The sequence below is a fragment of the Lynx rufus genome, unplaced genomic scaffold (assembly GCF_022079265.1).
Source record: "Lynx rufus isolate CCGP_SWC_20201006 ecotype Redwood Valley unplaced genomic scaffold, mLynRuf1.p SCAF_19, whole genome shotgun sequence".
NCBI classification, from domain to species: Eukaryota; Metazoa; Chordata; class Mammalia; order Carnivora; family Felidae; genus Lynx; species Lynx rufus.
The window spans coordinates 25,820,477-25,839,845 of record NW_025814833.1 but is presented as its reverse complement, the minus strand read 5'-3'; the positions used below and the strand labels follow the sequence as shown (position 1 = coordinate 25,839,845).

The 19,369-nt window shown below is 39.5% G+C and overlaps 1 pseudogene; it reads left to right on the top strand.

The window, feature by feature from the left end:
- The first annotated feature begins 846 nt into the window (after positions 1–846).
- On the top strand, positions 847–19,089 carry LOC124513834 (non-histone chromosomal protein HMG-14-like; annotated as a pseudogene).
- The last annotated feature ends 280 nt before the right edge of the window (positions 19,090–19,369 follow it).

Below are 19,369 nucleotides of genomic sequence, written 5' to 3'. Positions count from 1 at the left end.
GAAGGACCTTACCCTTCTCCTTTTATTTTTTCTTTAATTATTATATCAATATGGACTCATGGATTCTTATTTTATTTAAAGGGATAAAATCTCAGATACTACCATTTATTTAGATGCCCAAATTACCCTCTATTTGGTCGGTGGAATCCCCTAACAAGTGGCTTCTGTTTCCTTTTGAGTTATCCCCACCTCGTGCTTTGAACAGCTTCTTACTCTCTGACACCCCAGGTTATTACAGACTCATCTTGTTCTTTTCCTGCCCCAGCCTGAAAAGCAGCCATTTCTTCAAGGAGTTTGGGTTCCTCTGAGTATTTAGAAGCCAAGATCTGACACTAGGTGTGCCCACTGTTTCTTGGGTGTCATTGCTTCTAAGCCCCCTCTGCCAATGCAGCTAGAAAGTAGACACACATATTCACCCATATACACCTATATCTATTCACATATCTCTATCTATACAAAAATCCACTAGGTTGCACTGATACCTCCAAACCCAATCCAACGCTACAAGGTTTATTCTATTTTTTCCATTTCCCAAATCTGTAACTCCCTTCTCTGACAATGAGAAACCTGGCTGGCTTTATCCACCATATATCGATGTATTTGGTCAGTCCTAGAATACACAGAAAGTAATTCAGTTATGTCTAAGCCATGCCTCTGAGAAAAAGCAGTTTACAAACCAGAGTTCAATATTTTTTTAGAGTTCTTGTCTTTAGCCCGAGGTCATATTGTCCAAATACAGTGTTGGAAAGTCATCAGAGGGCAGAAGGAGGGGCAGTGGCCCTGCAGCTCAGCTTCGTGAAGTTTCTCTGCACTAAGCGGCCTGCTCTCACCCTCCCCACTGCCAAGATGCCCCGGAAGAAGGTCAATGCAGTCGAAGGGGCCGTGAAGGGAGAGCCCAAGGGATCTGCGAGGTTGTCAGTGAAACCTGCTCCTTCAAAGGTAGAAACGAAGCCCAAAAAGTTAGCAGGAAAGGCTAAATCCTCTGGCAAAACAAGTGCAAACAGAAGGGAAAAGGGGAACAAAGGGCAAACAGGCCAAAGTGACTAACCAGGAAAGGAAACATTGACCTGCAGAAAACGGAGAACTGAAAATACGTAGAATCCAGCCTCTAATGAAGCAGGAGAGAAGCAGCTAAGTCTGATTAGGATGTGTACCATGTCTTAGTGGTCCCTGTATCCTTGTAACAGGCATAGGAGTGTCATCAACTACTTCATAAATGCATGCTTTCTAATAGCTCTAGAAACATTTTTAAGTAGAGAATGAGCTTTACCTCATTTGTTAAGTGTAAATGCTTTCATTCAATAGGTGAAATCATTGCGGTTCGGGGTTTTTGTTTTGTTTTTATATCCTGTAATACAAAGCATGTGAAATGGCAATTTGGAGTCATGGTCATGCCTTTACTGTGCCTTCAACATTTGAAGTGACTTCTTTTCCATGTTGGGTTTTAGTAGAATTATTTCTTAAAGTAAACCACTCCCACCTTGGCTTTGCCTGTCAGAATTGTGTGCACTTTGTGCTGTATTTAGTTGTGGTAGTCTCATTTGCCTAATAATTTTGTTTTATGCTGTAAAAGATTGAAAACTCATGCATGCAGTACCTATGATATTAAACTGTGAATGAGGGCAACTTACAATTTGGAAGCTTATCAATCATTTGAGGGTATTGATACTTCATATCCTCTTAAGGAAAACTGCCTCTAAATGTTAAGCTGCAAGGTCCCTGAAAAACTGTTTAGAGGGAACTCATAACTACATGGCTTTTTAGATTTTCAGTACATACATTAAAATTTGAACTAATTGTTCATAATATCTGTGTACTGATCTTCAAACAACCAATAAAATCCCAAGTGTGAAAGAAAAGAGTTATTTGAATTAGTTTTCTCTTTCTGCTCTTCAGAGCAGTTCTGTTCTGCATTTAAAGCTGAAGTGCGGGGGCGCCTGGGTGGCTCAGTCGGTTGAACGTCAGACTTAGGCTCAGGTCATGATCTCATGGTTTGTGAGTTCGAGCCCTGCGTCGGGCTCTGTGCTGATGGCTCAGAGCCTGGAGCCTGCTTCAGATTCTGTGTCTCCCTCTCTCTCTGCCCCTCCCCCACTCGCACTCGGTCTCTCTCTGTCTCAAAAATAAAATAAACATTAAAAAAAAAACTGAAGTGCAGTTCATGGGTTGTTTATTGTTGTTCCATTTTAGTATTTTCCCCAATCCTTATTGGCTTTATTGACTGTCTTTTTTTGAACACGTGAAACATTAACATGGCTCCAAGAGTTAGAAATGTTCAAAGAGGAATTCTCAGAGAAGTATCTCGCTCACTTCATTGCTGTCCATCTTTTCTACCAGGTTCCCACCCACACCTTGTAGGAAACAGATCTCATTAGTACCTAGCTTATGTTTCCTGTGGGGTTTTTTTTGCACAAATGAGCAGATGCATGCACATGTTCCTATTTCCCCTTTTTTTCTTAAACAAAATGAGGCATACTGCACACGCTGTTTTCCACTTTGCTTTTCTTCACCTGACACTGTATCCTGGAAATCACCCCACATCAGTTCATACACATCTCTCCCATTTAAAAAGATTTTTTATTTTACAAAGCTGCATAGTACTCCACTATATGGATGTACCATAGTTTATTCAAACACTAAGATATTTTGGAATTACAAACAATGCCCTGATGAAGAACCTTGTGCATATCTATTTTTGCACTGGTGGGGGTGAACCTTCACCATACGGTAGGATTGCTAGGTCAAAAAGCAAATGCATGTGCGATTTTGTTAAGTACTGACAAATTCCCTGTCATAAGAGTTGCACCAGTTTGCATTCTGGCCTGCAATGCATGAGAGTGCCTGCTTACTCATAGCTTCACTAGCAGAGTCACTCATTAATTAAGTTTTTTATTTTAATTCCAGTACTAACATACAGTGTTATATTAGTTTCAGATGTACAACATAGTCATTCAACAATTCCATACATCACCCAGTGCTCATCACGATAGGTGTACTCTCTAATCCCTCCACCTCCTCCCCTCTCATGACCATCTATTTGTTCTCTATAGTTAAGATTTGGTTTGTTTCTTTCACTCTCTCTCTTTTTTCCATTTGCTTATTTATCTTATTTCTTAAGCTCCACATATGAGTGAAACAATATGGTATCTGTCTTTCTCTGACTTATTTTGCTTAGCATTATACTCTCTAGATCCATCCATGTTATTGAAAATGGCAAGATTTCATTCTTTTTATGGATGAATACTATTCCATTATATATATACCACAGCTTCTTTATCCATTCATCTTTCTTTTAAATTTTTTAATGTTTGCCTTTGAGAGAGAAAGAGAGCATGAGCAGGGGAGGGGCAGAGAGAGAGGGAGACACAGAATCCAAAGCAGGCTCCAGGCTCTGAGCTGTCAGCACAAGAGCCTGACACAGGGCTTAAACTCACAAACCGTGAGATCATGACCTGAGCCGAAGTCGGATGCTTAAACCGACTGAGCCACCTGGGTCCCCTATCCCACCTCTTCTTTTTCCATTCATCTATGGATGGACACTTGGGCTGCTTCCATAATTGACTATTGTAAATAATGCTGCAATATACATAGGGGTGCATGTATACCTTTGAGTTAGAATTTTTGTGTTTGGTGGGTAAATACCCAGTAGTGCAATTACTGGATCATACAGTAGTTCTATTTTTTAACTTTTTGAGGAAACTCCATACTGTTTCCCACAGTGGCTGCACCAGTTTGCATTCTCAATAGAGCATGAGGGTTTCCTGTCTCTACACCCTCTTGCAAACACATAGACTTAATGCAGTCTCCATCAAAATACCAACAGCATTTTTCACAGAACTAGAACAAACAATCCTAAAATTTGTATGGCCACAGCAATCTTGAGAAAGAAAAACAAAACTGGAGGTATCACAATTCTAGACTTCAAGTTATATTGCAAAGCTGCAGTAATCAAAACGGTATGGTACTGGCACAAAAGTAAACACACAGCTCAATGGGACAGGACAGAAAACCCAGAAACAAGCCCACAATTACATAGTCAATTAACTTTTGACAAAATAGGAAAGAGACAGTCTCTTCAACAAATGGTATTGGGAAAACCGCACAGCTACATGCAAAAGGATGAAACTGGACCAAGTTCTTACTCTCTACACAAAAATAAACTCAACATGGATTAAATACCTAAATATGAGACCCGAAACCACAAAAATCCTAGATGAGAACACAGTCAGTAAGGTCTCTGACATCAGCTGTAGCAACATATTTCTAGATAGGTCTCCTGAACAAGGGAAATAAAAGCAAAATAAACTATTGGGACTACATCCAAACAAAAAGCTTTACGCAGTGAAGGAAACAATCAACTAAACTAAAAGGCAATCTATGGAATGGGAGAAGATATTTGTAAATTACATATCTAATAAAGGGTTAGTATCCCAAATACATAAAGGTCTTATACAACTGAACACCCAAAAAACATAATCCAATTTAAAAATGGGCAGAAGACATGAACATTTCTCCAAAGAAGACATCCAGATGGCCAACAGACACATGAAAAATTCTCAACATCACATCATCAGGGAAATGCAAATAAAAACCACAATGAGATATCGCCTAACAACTGTCAGAATAGTTAAAATCAACAACACAAAAAGCAGAGTCTTTTTTTAATACCTTTTAGTTTTTGACACTCTGGCATGTGAGAAACGGTATTCCAACGTACTTTTACTTTACATTACTCTCATCATGAAGGAAATTGAATATCTCTTCATGCATTTAACGTCCATTTAAAAACTTTTTTTGTAGGGAATTTTCCTTGTGTGTCATTTGCCCATTTTTCTCTCAGGTATTTTGGCCTTTCCCCTCAATTTTTAAGATGTTTTTTTTATATTTTAGGAATGGCAGCTTTTTATGTACGATATGTGTAAATATCTCCCAGTTTCCCTTAATTATTTTTTTATCTTATTTGTGGTGGGGGATACATAAATTGTTTTTTAATGTAGTCAAACTTATCAATCTTTTCTTTTATTGCCCCTGCATTTTAAGCCAATTAGCAAGACTTTCCCTACACTCAACTTAAAGAGGAATTCACCCACATTTGCTTCCCTGATCTATATAGTTTATCCTTACACATAGTAAAAAAAATATATGAATCTAGTTTTATCTTCTATCTTCTTCCAGATGGCTGACTTGCTTTGTCAGAATCATTTATTAAAATTTCTTTCTTTTTTTTAAAGATTTTTATTTATTTGTTTTTGAGGGAGGGAGAGAGAGAGAGAGAGAGAGAGAGAGAGAGAGAGAGAGAGAAAGCACAACCAGGGGAGGGGCAGAGAGCAATGGAGAGAGAGAATCCCAAGCAGGCTCTGAACTGGCAGTGCAGAGCTCCATATCATGAACCATGAGATCATGGCCTGAGTCAAGATCAAGAGTTGGAGGCTCAACTGACTGAGCCACCCACACACCCCTCTCTTGATAAGAGCTCTCTTTAACTTCATTTCCTTGATGAGAATACAGAGGCTTAGAAATGTTGAGCAACTTACTCAGTGTTATACAGCTAATAAATGGAGTCAGAGATGGCCCTCTCTGAAGTGGTGACTAAGACCTATGAACAGGGAGGGCTATTGCTACAGGCATACTCAGGGGAAGAACAGCCCATCCAGGGGTAACAGCAAGTGCTAAGACCCTGAGGCAAGGGCAAAGTTGGCCCATAGAGAAGGATAGTGTGTCTGGAAAACAGTGTGTATGGGGAGAGTGTATGAGATGATGGCAAGGCAGGCAAGTTATGCATAATGTAAAGCCTTTGTGAGGATTTTGATTGTATTATGTCATGGGAAATTTCTGGAAAGTTCTAAGGACTTAGGTAGTAAGTTCTAATTTATGTTTTTTTTTTTTATTTTTTTTTTTCAACGTTTATTTATTTTTGGGACAGAGAGAGACAGAGCATGAACGGGGGAGGGGCAGAGAGAGAGGGAGACACAGAATCGGAAGCAGGCTCCAGGCTCTGAGCCATCAGCCCAGAGCCCGACGCGGGGCTCGAACTCACGGACCGCGAGATCGTGACCTGGCTGAAGTCGGACGCTTAACCGACTGCGCCACCCAGGCGCCCCTAATTTATGTTTTTAAATAATCAATGTTGGCAGCTGTCTGGAGGATGGATTAAGAACAGGGAGCCCAGGGGCACCTGGGTGGCTCAGTCGGTTTAGTGTCTGACACTTGATTTTGGCTCAGGTTATGATCCAAGGGTTGTGGGATCAAGCCCTGCATCAGGATCCATGCGGAGCATGGAGCCTGCTTAATATTCTCATTCTCTCTCTCTCTCTCTCTCTCTCTCTCTCCATCTGTCCCTCTCCCTCCCCCCCTCTAAAAAAAAGAGGAGCCCAAATATGAGCCAGCTGTGGAAATCCAGAACTGGATTTTCCATTTGCATCAGCATAATGGCAGTGAAGGTGGAGAGAGATAGACAGATTCATTGATCATTGAATGTAGCAAAATCTGAAGTGACATAGAGCTGCTTTGCCTTGGCCAATAGTGCATCATACCCCAGCATTTCTTCTAGCTGCAGTGGAATTGAATTGAGCTCTAGAGTGATAGACAAACTGAAGACACCGGATGTGAAAGAATTTTATTATTATCTTCAAATATGAAATGGAAAACTCACACAATCATGTTCATCTTTGACACTGCGTGGTTTATGAAAACAAAAACTGCTTGGCTTTCACTCAAGCAATACGAATATTAGTTTACAGAATATAAGACATGTGAGACTGTGTAAGCCCCATGACCCAACCAACAGCAAGTATCTCTGGTAATGACACCAAAAGACACCTTTGAGGAGAGGATACAGCTTGGAGTATCTTTTCATGATACTCACTCCAGAAGATAAAGACTTGCCCACAGACATTCCATACTTCTTTATTTGTTCTTCTAGATGGAAAGTTCATGAACATATCTCTTCAGTATTCATTCCTCTGAGGTCTAAACCCATACACCTATTTTCTTGATGTCTTCATTTATATACCAAGCAGGCAGTTCATAACTACCATGAACAAACTTATGTTATGCCTCACTCCACATTTTGCTTCCCTCAATCTTTTTCTCACTTAATCACACCTCCACCCATCCACCCAGCAGCTAAAGCCAGAAACGTGGGTACCATATTTGATTATTCTTTCTTTCTGCACCCACCTCGATTCTATCCTTTGGCAAGTCATCATGTCTCTACTTTCAAAGTAGAAGTTGAACCTTTCACTTTTCTCTGCTACCACTGCTACAAGCCTAGGCAATTCCATACTCATCTTTTGCCTGGGCTTCTATAAAAGTCTCTTAAGGGGCGCCTGGGTGGCGCAGTCGGTTAAGCGTCCGACTTCAGCCAGGTCACGATCTCGCGGTCCGTGAGTTCGAGCCCCGCGTTGGGCTCTGGGCTGATGGCTCGGAGCCTGGAGCCTGTTTCACATTCTGTGTCTCCCTCTCTCTCTGCCCCTCCCCCGTTCATGCTCTGTCTCTCTCTGTCCCAAAAATAAATAAAAAACCGTTGAAAAAAAAAATTTAAAAAAGTCTCTTAAGTAGCTTGCTTATATCCTTATAAGTATCCTTATATCCTTATACCCTTACTTATAGCTTACATATCTCTCCATCATCAGTTCTCCATGCTGACATCAGACATAAGACATCAGTCTTAAAATACATGTAAGACTTGGGCACTTACCTACTTAAAACCCTTCAATAGTTTCCCATTACCCTTAGAAAAAGGTTTTCCTTGCCTCAGCACTATTGCCATTTCAGGCCAAAAATTCTTTGCAGCGGGGGACTGTCTTGTGCATGGTCAGGGGTTTAGCAGCATTCCTGACCTCTACTCACTAGAGTCTAGTAGCAGTCCACCCCCAGTTCTGACAACCCAGAATTATTCCAGACATTGCCAAATATCCGCTGGGATGGACGGGTGTACAAAATCACTCCTAGTTCATCACCACCACCTCAGAGTAAACCCCAATTCCTTATAATGGCCTGTAAGACCTTACACGAGCTGAACGTGGCTCACCTCTCTGATTTCAGTGTGTATCATACTTCCTTATGCTCATGATATTCCAGCCACAATAACCATTTGTTGTTGCCCGTGGGATGTGCTCTAGCTACAAGGCTTTTGCCTCCACATACGCTAATCCTTCTTTTTGAAATGCTTTCCCTAAACGTGTCCCTGTCTTGCACCACATTTGCTTATTTCACATTCACTCATGCATCAGATTTTAATGTAATGAAATATTTCTGGATCCCCTAGACCAGTCAAGTTCCTCGTACATACAATCTCAGGTCACTGGCACACATTCCTCTCAGAACCTCTACCCGCTTGTGTCCCATGAGGGTAGGGGCCATGGCAGTTTGGGGCCACAACCGCATCTCTGGTGCTGACTCTAGTGTTGACTGCTTGGGATTCCCCCCCACCCCAGTTTTGCTGAGATATAACTGACATACAGCACTGTATAAGTTTAGGGATGAGCACTGGGTGCTGTATGGAAACCAATTTGACAGTAAATTACATTTAATAAAAACAAACAAACAAATAAATAAGTTTAGGGTGTACAGCGTAATGATTTGACTTCCATGTATCATTAAATGTTTACTGCAGTAAGTTTAGTTAATATCCATCATCTTACATAAATACAAAAAAAGCAAAAGGAAAATATATATATATAGTATACATATATGTATATATACATATATGTATATATATGTATATATGTATTTTGTGGTGAGTGATGAGAACTCCCAGGATTTACTCTTTTAACAACCTTCATATCTATCATACAGCAGCGGTAACTATACTCATCATGATGTACATTACAACTCTCCTAGGACTTATTTATCTTATAACTGGAAGTTTGAGACTTTTGATCACCTTTCTCCAGTTCCCTGTCACTACCCCTTGCCTCTGGTAACCACAAATCTTTTGTATTTGTCTTTCTTTGTCTCACTTATTTCACGTAGCATAATGCTCTCAAGGTCCATCCATGTGTTGCAAGTAGACTGCCTGCGTTCTTGACCCAGATCTGTCACTTGTAAGTGATGTGACCTTGGATATGTCACTTGATGTACTTCAGATTTACTTTCCTCCACTGTAAAAGCGAGGCCTTCCTTATTAATTACTTCATTGGATTATTGTGAAGATTAAATACAATCCCTTAGCAGCATGCCTAACATAATAATAATTCAATAAATGCTACTATGATCATTATTACTAATCACTATCATTATCTTTGCATCAAGAATACATGACCATAGGTAGCAACTCATCTATAGCTTTCCAAATAATTATTTCCCCTTTGGTCCAAGAGGACTAGCCCTTTTCTCTTCAACATATATGAATAGATTGTTCCATTCTCTGATTTGATTTTTTTTAACTTTAAAAAGTAATTTGAATATTTTACTGCTGAGAACAAAATAATAATAGTCAATTCAGTATGGTCCTCGCTTGGTTAAAAACTTGGTTTCTTAAATTTGACTTCTCCTGGAACTTAATGTCTCCTCTTAGTCCTATACACCCGTTCTTTTTCTTCAGCACCATCATTAGGACACCAGCAATTAGGTAATGCTCTATCATTTCCTATTAGGGAACATTCCCAGATTCATTTCCAAGGCCAGCATTACCTTAATACCAAAGTCAGATAATGCCATTACAGGAAAAGAAAACTACAGACCAAACTAAAAACTTTCTGCATGACAAAGGAAACAATCAGCAAGATGAAGGACAATCTCTGGAATGGGAGAAAATATTTGCAAACCATAGATCTGATGAGGGGTTAAAATTCAAAATATATAAAGAACTCCTACAACTCAATAACAACAACAACAACAACAACAGCCACCAAATAACTGATTAAAAAATGGGCAGAGGACTTGAATAGACATTTTTCCAAAGAAGACATACAAGTGAACAACAGGTACATGAAAAGATGCTCAACATCACTAATTATTAGGGAAATGAAAATCAAAGCTACGGTGAGATGTAACCTCTCACCTGTCAGAATGGTTATCATCAAAAAGACATGACAAGTGTTGGTGAGGATGTGAAGAAAGGGAACCCTTGTGCCCCATTGGTGGACATGTAAAATGGTACAGCCACTATGGAAAACAGTATAGAGGTTCCTCAAATAGTTAAAAATGGAATTACCCTATGATCCAGCAATTTCACTTCTGGGTATGTATCCAAAGGAAATGAAAACAGGATATTGAACACATAGCCATACTCCCATATTTATTGCAGCATTACTCACAATAGCCAAATATGGCAACAACCTAAGGGTCCACCAATGGAAGAACAGATATATATATATATATATATATATATATATATATATATATATATATATATCAGTATATATATACTGATATATACTGACACATACACACAATGGAATATTATTGAGTCATGAGAAAGAAGGAAATCCTGACATGTGCAACAACCTGGATGGACCCTGAGGGCATTATACTAGCTGAAACAATTCAGACAAAGAAATACAAATACTGTATGGTATCACTTGAACGTGGCATCTCCAAAAGCCAAACTCGTAGAAACAGAGAGTAGAATGGTAGTTACCAAGGGCTGGAGGGTGAGGGAAATAAGAAGTTGGTCGAACAGTACAAACTTCCAGTTAGAAAATGATTAAGTTCCGGGGCGCCTGGGTGGCTCAGTCGGTTGAGCGTCTGACTTCGGCTCAGGTCATGGATCTCGCATCTTGTGACTTCGGGCCCCGCATCTGGCTCTGTGCTGACAGCTCAGAGCCTGGAGCCTGCTCCGGATTCTGTGTCTCCCTCTCTCTCTCTCTGCCCCTAACCCACTCACATTCTGTCTCTGTCTCTTTCAAAAATAAATAAACATTAAAAAAAATGATTAAGTTCTGGGAAATCTAATGTACAGCATTGTGTTTACAGTTAATAATACTGTATTATATACTTGATCATTGCTAAGAGAGTAGATCTTAAATGTTCTCACCACAAAGGTGAAACGGCAATTATATGATATGATAGAGGTATGAGCCAACTATAGTGGTAATCATATTGCAATATATAAGTGTATCAAATCAATATGTTGTACACCTCAAACTTACACAATGTTATATGTCAATTACACGTTAATAGAGCTGGGAAAAAAAATAATTGCCTTGATATTGTGTAACCAAAATTTACAAATCTAAAATAGATGTTTGAAGTAAGTGTAAGATTCCTATTTCTAATTTTGTGTTAATCAGAAAAACTTTATTATTTCCACTTGTTGGTTTTATAATAAATATTACAACTTATTAAAAAACCTTATGCTAAAAAAGTTTCCTATTTTTAGCAATTGTCATTTATTATTATTATTATTATTTTAAGCTTACAAATAAGAGGTTATGTAGTAGACAAAATAAGCACCCCACCTGTCCCCCAAATATCTCTGCATCCTAATCCTTAGAACCAGTGAATATATTGCCTCACATGGCAACAAACTTTGAAGATGTGATTAAGTTAAGGATCTTCAGATTGGAAAATTATTCTGAATTATCTGGGTAGGCTCAACCACAGGGGTCCTTATAGGAGGAAAGGCAACATGAATATAGATGGAGAGAGAGAGAGACAAAATACTCTGTTGGCTTTAAAGATGAAGGAAGGGACCAAGAGGCAAGGAATTCAGGTGGCCTCCAGAAGCTAGAAAATGCAGGAAAGCGATTCTCCCCTATAGGTTCCAGAAGGAACCAGTCCTGTTGACATATTGATTTTAACACAGCAAGATGCCTTCCATACTTCTGACACCCAGAACCGTAAGGGAATAGATTTGTATTGTTTTAAGCCACTAAATTTCTGGTAATTTATTGGAGGCAACAGATTGACTTCAACAACTCCATGGATTAGCTGTACATCATAACAATCAAAGGATTAGATTTTGTCTTTCTAGGTTAAAATATCAGTGTGCTTGAAATTTGGGGATGGTACATTCTGATTAATAAAATTTTCAGTTTATTTTATTTTGTTTAGTTATGAAAAAATCTTAAACACAGAAAGTAAAGAAAATAATATACCCACCTATGTACCTACTATTGAGACCATACAAGAATTAACATTTTGCCATACTTGCTTCAGACTCTCTTCCTTTTTAAGAAATAAAATATTACTGATAAATGAAAGTTACACTCCCCAACTTTCCCCCCCTCCATTCTTCTCTTGAGCTTGATGTATGTAATTACAGTGTATATTACTACACTGTTACTACACATGTATAGATTCATAAACACTTCATTTCTATGGTCACGCATACGTGCCCAGCTACGTGCTGCCCATTTCCACTTGGATGCTCAATTGCCACTCAAAACACACATGCTGAAAACACAACATAGCCTCTCTCCTTCGAACTGTGCCCCTCTCATAAGCTTTCCGTTTCTGTGATGGCTCCACCACACTGTCAGTTACAGGCACACAAAGCCATTCTCTGCTTTGTCCTTCCTGACCACTCAGCCACCAGGCCATGTTGATTTCAATTCGTCCATTAAATTAACGGACATCGTTTATTTTCCTTACCACCAGTACTACTTTAATTCAAATCTTTGTCGTCACATGCCAGAATTAATCAAATGGTCTCCTAATTACTTTCTTTCCTGTAATTTCTCCATGTCCTTGTCCTCACTACACAAAGTTACCAGGTTTTCTTTTACGCTCCTTCGACCACGTCACTTCACTGCTCACAAAGCTTCAAGGACTTTCTGTTGGACAAAGTACACACCCTTTCCGATGCAGTTATGTCCCTGTACTTTCTGACCCCAACCTACAACACTTTGTGCACACATGTATTAGAGCCCTAAATACATCGCTGTGTACTTATCCACTAATGTGCTTGTCACCCACACTGAACTATAAGTTCCCAAAAGCCAGAAACTGCAGTATTCACCCTTGTTGCTCTAGGCCTAGCCCGTATTGGATGTTTAATACACAGAAGCTGACTTGAATAAAATTGTTGTGATGTGGGATCATAGAAGTCGCATGACAGTGGGGTGGGTAGTGAGGGGTTCAGTACGGTGCTTGTCCTTTGTATGAAGGAGCCGCCCCCCACTTTCTCGCTTTCCCCCCTCTCTTGCTTTCTCAAATCAAAAACAAAGTTTTGAGACACTGTTCTGTAGTTTTCTCTTCTCATGATGTCTTTGTCTGTCTTTGTTTTTCAGGGTAACACTAGCTTCGTGAAATGACTTGAGAAACATACACTCTTCTGTGATATTCTGAAAATGTTCGTGAGGTATCACTGTTAGTTCTTATTTAAATACTTCGGAGATTTTACCAGTGAAGCTGCTTGGGACTGGGCTTGTCTTTGTGGTAGTTTTTAAACTATTTACCTGATATCAATTCGGATTTTCTACTTCTTCTTGAGTCAATTTGTATAGAGGGTGTTCTTGAGGAATTTGTCTATTTTATCTACGTTACTTAATTCGTTGGTCTATAATTGTCTATAGTATCCTTGCATAATCCTTTTTCTTTCTATAACATTGGTAGAAATATCCCTCTTTTAATCCTGAGCTTAATAACTAGACTTCTCTCTCTTTTTCTTGGTCAATCCACATAACAGTTTGCCAGTTTTCTTTGTCATTGAGCAAACCAATTTTTGGTTGTATTAATTTTCTCAATTCTTTTCCTATTCTCCCTTCATTAGTGTCTGCTCTAATTTTTAATATCCCATCTCTTTTGCATGCTTTGTGTTTAGCTTGCTCTTCTTTTTCTGGTTTCTTAAGTTGGAAGTTTAGGTTATTTGTTTTAGTTCTTTCCTGATGTTTAATATAGATGTTTATGACTATAAATTTCCCTCTAACTCAGCTTGTGCTGCATTCCGTAAGTTGTTGTTTGTTGTTTACATTCATCTCAAACCACTTTCGCCTGTGATTTCTTCTTCGACCCCTTGTTTATTCAGCGTGCATTATTTAATCCATACATACATTTGTGGTTTTCCCAAATGTTACTCTAGTATTGATTTCTACTTTTATTCATTGTGGTTGGAGAATGTACACTGTATGATCTCAGTCTTTTTTAATTTATTGAGACTTGGTTTATAGTCTAGCATTTGGTCTATCCTAGAGAATGCTCCCTGTGTTCTTGAGAAGAATGTATATTCTGCTGTAATTGGGTGGCATATTGTATAGATTTCTGTTTCCTCTCCGTTATTGTCATATCCATGATTGCAAGTGGGGCATTGAAGGCGCCAAATGCTAGTGAACTATTTCTTCCTTCAATTCTGTCAGTTTTGCTTTATGTATCTTAGACCTCTGTTTTTAGGTGCCTATATTTTTATAATTATTATATCTTATCGAGGGATTAACCCATATATCATTATGACACATCCCTCTTTTTCTCCAGTAACAATTTTTGAATTAAAGTCCATTTTTGCCTGATATTAGGATAGCCATTCTAGCCCTCTTTTTGTTGCCACTTGCATACTATACCTTTTTACAGAACTCTGGAAATTAACACAGGCTTTTAGCATTCTGGAATTCTGAAAAAGGTAATTCTTAAAGTTTTTGCTAGTTTTCTCGTTGCCTTTAGGAAAAACATTTCAGAGGTTCCCACTGTCATTTTTGCTGATGTCATTTCTTGATACGTTGTTAGGGCATTTAAGTCTTTCCCTAAGTATCAAGTTTTGAGTGAATTTTGTTATTAATTTCTGACATTGCATTATGATCTGAACACCTACTCCATATGGATAACTTTATTCTGTTAATTGATGGAAATTGTTCTTTTAACTTGGCATTTTAGAATTAGAAGAAACCATATTTAACTGAAGTTTAAATAGAAGCCCCCTTTTCATTTCTTGCTGAAAATATTTCTTATGCGTATGAAGCCACAACTTCCATGGGCCACTCAGGACATAGACACTAATGAATGCAACGGAATATTTCTTGTTTTCATGTTTGTTTATTTTTTGTTTCCTTGTTTGTTTGTATCTTTTGAGAGAGAGAGAGAGAGAGAGAGAGAGAGAGAGAGAGAGGGCAAGCAGGGAGGAGCAGACAGAGACGGAGAGAGAATCGCAAGCACGCTGCACGCTGTCAGCACACAGCCTGATGTGGGGCTCCGTCTCCCAAACGGTGAGATCATGACCTGAGCCAACGCGGAGAGTCAGATGGGTCACCCAGGTGCCCCGCAATACAGTATTTCTATGCTAGCTGAGGATTTTGCAATGTTCAAGGGTCGTCATGCAGATGTATGCTTTGGTGTCAAAATGATCTGGATCCAAATACAGTCCTAATACTACTAACTACGTGACCTGGGACAAGTTACTTAACATCACCAATCCTCAGTTTCCTCATCTGTAAAATTAAAACACATGACATCTTTCATAAGGTTATTGTAAGAATTTTAAAAATGAGAGATGCTCGGAATGGCTGGAAGAGTATGTGTGAAGAAATAAGTGTAACACGTCAGCTGGGGCCAGGTCACAGAGAGGAGCACATGGAGTGTTTTGTAAACCTTTAATGCGTTCCCTGTTTCCTTATATAGCTGTCATAGGAAAATTGTAGGAAACTGCGCTCAATGTAAAACTAAGACACCCTCCCTCCCTTCCAGAAGATTTGGTAGTATTTAGTAGTAAATTGGCAACATTCTAGTACCTTGAGAGTTCTAATTGTTCGAGTTCCAGTTAACTGAGTTCTTACCTGCCATCAATAACTGAATGCTCAGTTTGATTGGAGAAATACCCTCGTGATCTTTTGAGTACATAATTTGGAAAGGAAAAGAGAAATATTAAGACTAATTACTCACTCAAAGGTCAGTGATAAATCCTGTATTTAACTTTATTTTGAGGGTCTTGAGTGGCATCAAGTATTATATTTCTGAAAAAGAAACTCATCTGGGAAAATTTGGTTCAAGTGAAGTGAAATTAAGCTTCTCCATTCATTCAGTTAGCTTCCTTTGATTAAATATGTTTTGTGTTGAAATTCCAGTATAAGAAGAATAAGAATAAGAATAAATCTTAAGTCAATTGGGGAGTAATTAGGCACCATTAGCAGTTACTGAGAATTCCTCTTTCATTGTATTTAAATGCAGTCATGTCTTCAGAGGGTTTAACCTTTTTTAAATAGCATTATTTGGCATTAAGAAAGAAAAAGTGAATCATTAGTAAAATTCAAGCCACCCTATTCTACTTTTAAATCTGCATTCACCTTTCTACTCTTTGAATCCATCTAAGCTCAACTGTTCATCCCTTTCATTTCCATCTTCCTCATGTTTGCCTCATAGATAAAAGACAGAAATACAATAGCACTAATTTTATGTAGTGTGCAGATATGCAAATACTTATGCCCACTTTTATACATACATATACATCTTACTCTTGAATGTCCACTTTGGGTATATGGATACCCATATCCATATGGTATTTACATGGATATAAAATGTATCCATATGTCTCATCTATTTATCATAATAGTCCTTTGACGTTAGTGGTTTTATCCCCATTTGTATCTTTAGAAATGAGAAAGTCTAGATTTTATATCCACTTTAAACTAAGTTTTCTTACCGTTCCTCACTATTTAAATAGTATCCCATATTTTAAACATAGAAATAAGTGTTGTCCCTTTGGGGGCCACACAATTATTCCAGTGGGATTCAGGGACTTCCGACATTTCGGCCCTCCTCTTTGGGAACCGTCTTCGGAACCCATTCCTATGACTCTCAGTGGTGTGAAAGTTTGGTCTTTGGAGAGTGGCTTGAATTTTTGGAAAAGACACATAACCTCCAAGAGCCAAGTCTGATGAGCAATGGGGGATGGATCAAACTGGGTTTTTGTTCAATGACTAGGTGTGGATCTGAAGGAATGAGTGTGCTTTTCTTGTATGACTCAGATACTGGCTTTAAAGGCATTTAAAGGAGGAATTCCAAAAGGTAAAGTACTGGCATTGGAGAGGCTACCTTTTAAAGATAAAAGTCACTTGGATATTGTAAATGCTGAGAGTTCTGTTGAAACAAAGTAGTCTGAATGCTTTTCAGGCAGGCGGTGGTTATTACAGGGTAGAGCACCAGTCTGTTCCCTGAAGATTTAAGTATCATTTTACTTTCATTGACCACATCTTCCACACAACCAAGCCTTCAACCACCCAGCAAGAGTCCCTTATTGTGAAAACTCCAGGCCCCACCTATTCAAATAAGACTTAGCTTCTCAGTTCCCTTAGTGGGCATTCCTTTAGGGTCAAAATGAAAAACGAATTGAATGTCCCCACTGATGTGGAAAAGCATCTTAAGGAAGGACAAGTACCTCTATTGATTGAATTGAGGAATCTTAAAAGTTAGGTGAGTGGGGTGCCTGGGTGGCTCAGTTGGTTGGGGGTCAGACTCTTGATTTCAGCTCAAGTCATGATCCCGATGTTGCAGGATGGAGCCCCATGTTAGGGTCACTCTGAGCGTACAGCCTGTTTAAGATTCTCTGTCTCTGTCTCTGTCTCTCCGTCTGCCCCTGTCCTTCACTCGTGCTCACTTGCTCGCACTCTCTCTCTCTCAAAAAAAAATTATTTTAAATTAGGTGATTTACTTTAACTCTTCTAAATATAAAGAACCTGGTCGCATGCAGGTTGTACTGTGCTGACAGGCATGGTGACTCAGTTCAGGACCAAGAAGCAAATGTAACGGGCAACATTCAACATCCTTTTAATTCTGGGTGGCACAGTGTTAAAAAGGACTTTAAGCAAGGATCCAGTAACAGAAGCATGCTGAAAAATACATAATGGGACTCAGGAGAAATCATGGTCAGGAGTATTAAGGAGTAGTCATGGTTCTCTGGTGTCTTTCTTCTTTGCTGCTGAAATGCAGCCAACTCTTGGTGGCAGGGCATACCCCACTTGCACAGAGCCCACTGCACAGAGGAGTGGGACAAGGAGAAGGAGACAAACTGTCAATGTCTTCCCAGAGGATCATCAGATTTCCATACTCTTATGAAGAAACCCTGATGCTTCTTCTTATAATACTTTTTCTGGAAGGAGAAAGCATCTGGAAATTGACTTTTGTTAGGGTTCTTGGAAGCTACAAAGCCAAGGCCGCCAGCTTTGGGTCTTTCCATTGCATTATTATAACGATACAGTCAGGAGATCAGTCTTTGGACCCCTATGCAGTAAAGGAGCACACAAGTACACCTTTAACAATGTCCACTTGTGGGGCGCCTGGGTGGCTCAGTGGGTTGAGCGTCCAACTCTTGATTTTGGCTCAGGTCATGATCCCAGGGTTGTGGGATCAAGCCCCATGTTGGGCTCCATGCTGGGCATGGAGCCTACTTGGGATTCCCCTCCCCCAGCTCTCTCGCTCTCGCTTGCTGTCCCCCACTAGTGCATTCACTCTCTGTAAGAAAAACAATACTAATAAAAGAGAATGTCCACTTGTGATTAGTTTGCTGCTATGGCATATGTTTCCTTAAAAGACAAAGAGCCCCACAGAAGGATGGTAGTGGCCAGAAAGGGCCACCCTTAATGTGTGCTTTGACTTTTCACTTTTACAGTCAAGGCTGGACTGCTCTTCTGTTTTTGGGCTTTGATCTAAGCCTTAGTCATTCATTACACATCGTTAGGAACCATCGATTTAAATTCCACTGCCTTTCTTCATACTGTTCTCCTTTGCCTGCCCTTCTAGGTTCATGAAAGGAATTCTTTGATAGAAACAGTATTAAGAGAAACCAACAGTCCTTCTCTATTTCCATATTTTCCTCTTTCTCCACCCCTTCTCTCTGTGTCTCATTCTCACTCACTGTTTCTCTCCTTTAGTAAAATGACCTGCATTAGGAAGCCTTCTATTTGTACCTGAGTGTTTGGCCCTTTAAACTTTCACATAATTCCAGAAGTACATAAGAAAAACAACTTTGATAATGAACTACTTAAGTATACTTTATTTTTAAAATTGCTTTCTCCTCTGACCTTACGTAAAATGTAAAGGTTTTAACGGTATTACAGTCACACTCCCACTTAATTGTCACCAGGACAACCAGAACCTTCAAGCAATCGGCAGAAGTTGAAGGTGCGGGTGGAATCTGGGGAAGACCCCACCGCCCAGGAGGCCTGCACTCCAAAGCTGGCTACCCATCTACCTACACAGCGGGAAAGAGATCTTTGCTGCTGAGAACTATTTCACATATGCTAATTGCAGCCATCAGCGGCATTTGGAAGTGACAGGGTGTGCGGGTGGCACATCCTTGGCTTTCCTGCATCTGGGGCAAAGGATGCAGGCTGCAGGCTGCAGTTTAGTTTCAAAGAGCTGCATTTACCAAGGAAACACTGCATTGTACAGGAGCTGTCATCAAGAAGGTAGTAAGGTGTGGGGAGGTTTTGTTTGTTTGTTGCTGTTGTTTAGAATGAACAGCGGCACAGGCTGGTGGAGAACTGCCAATGTCAGAGTTTTC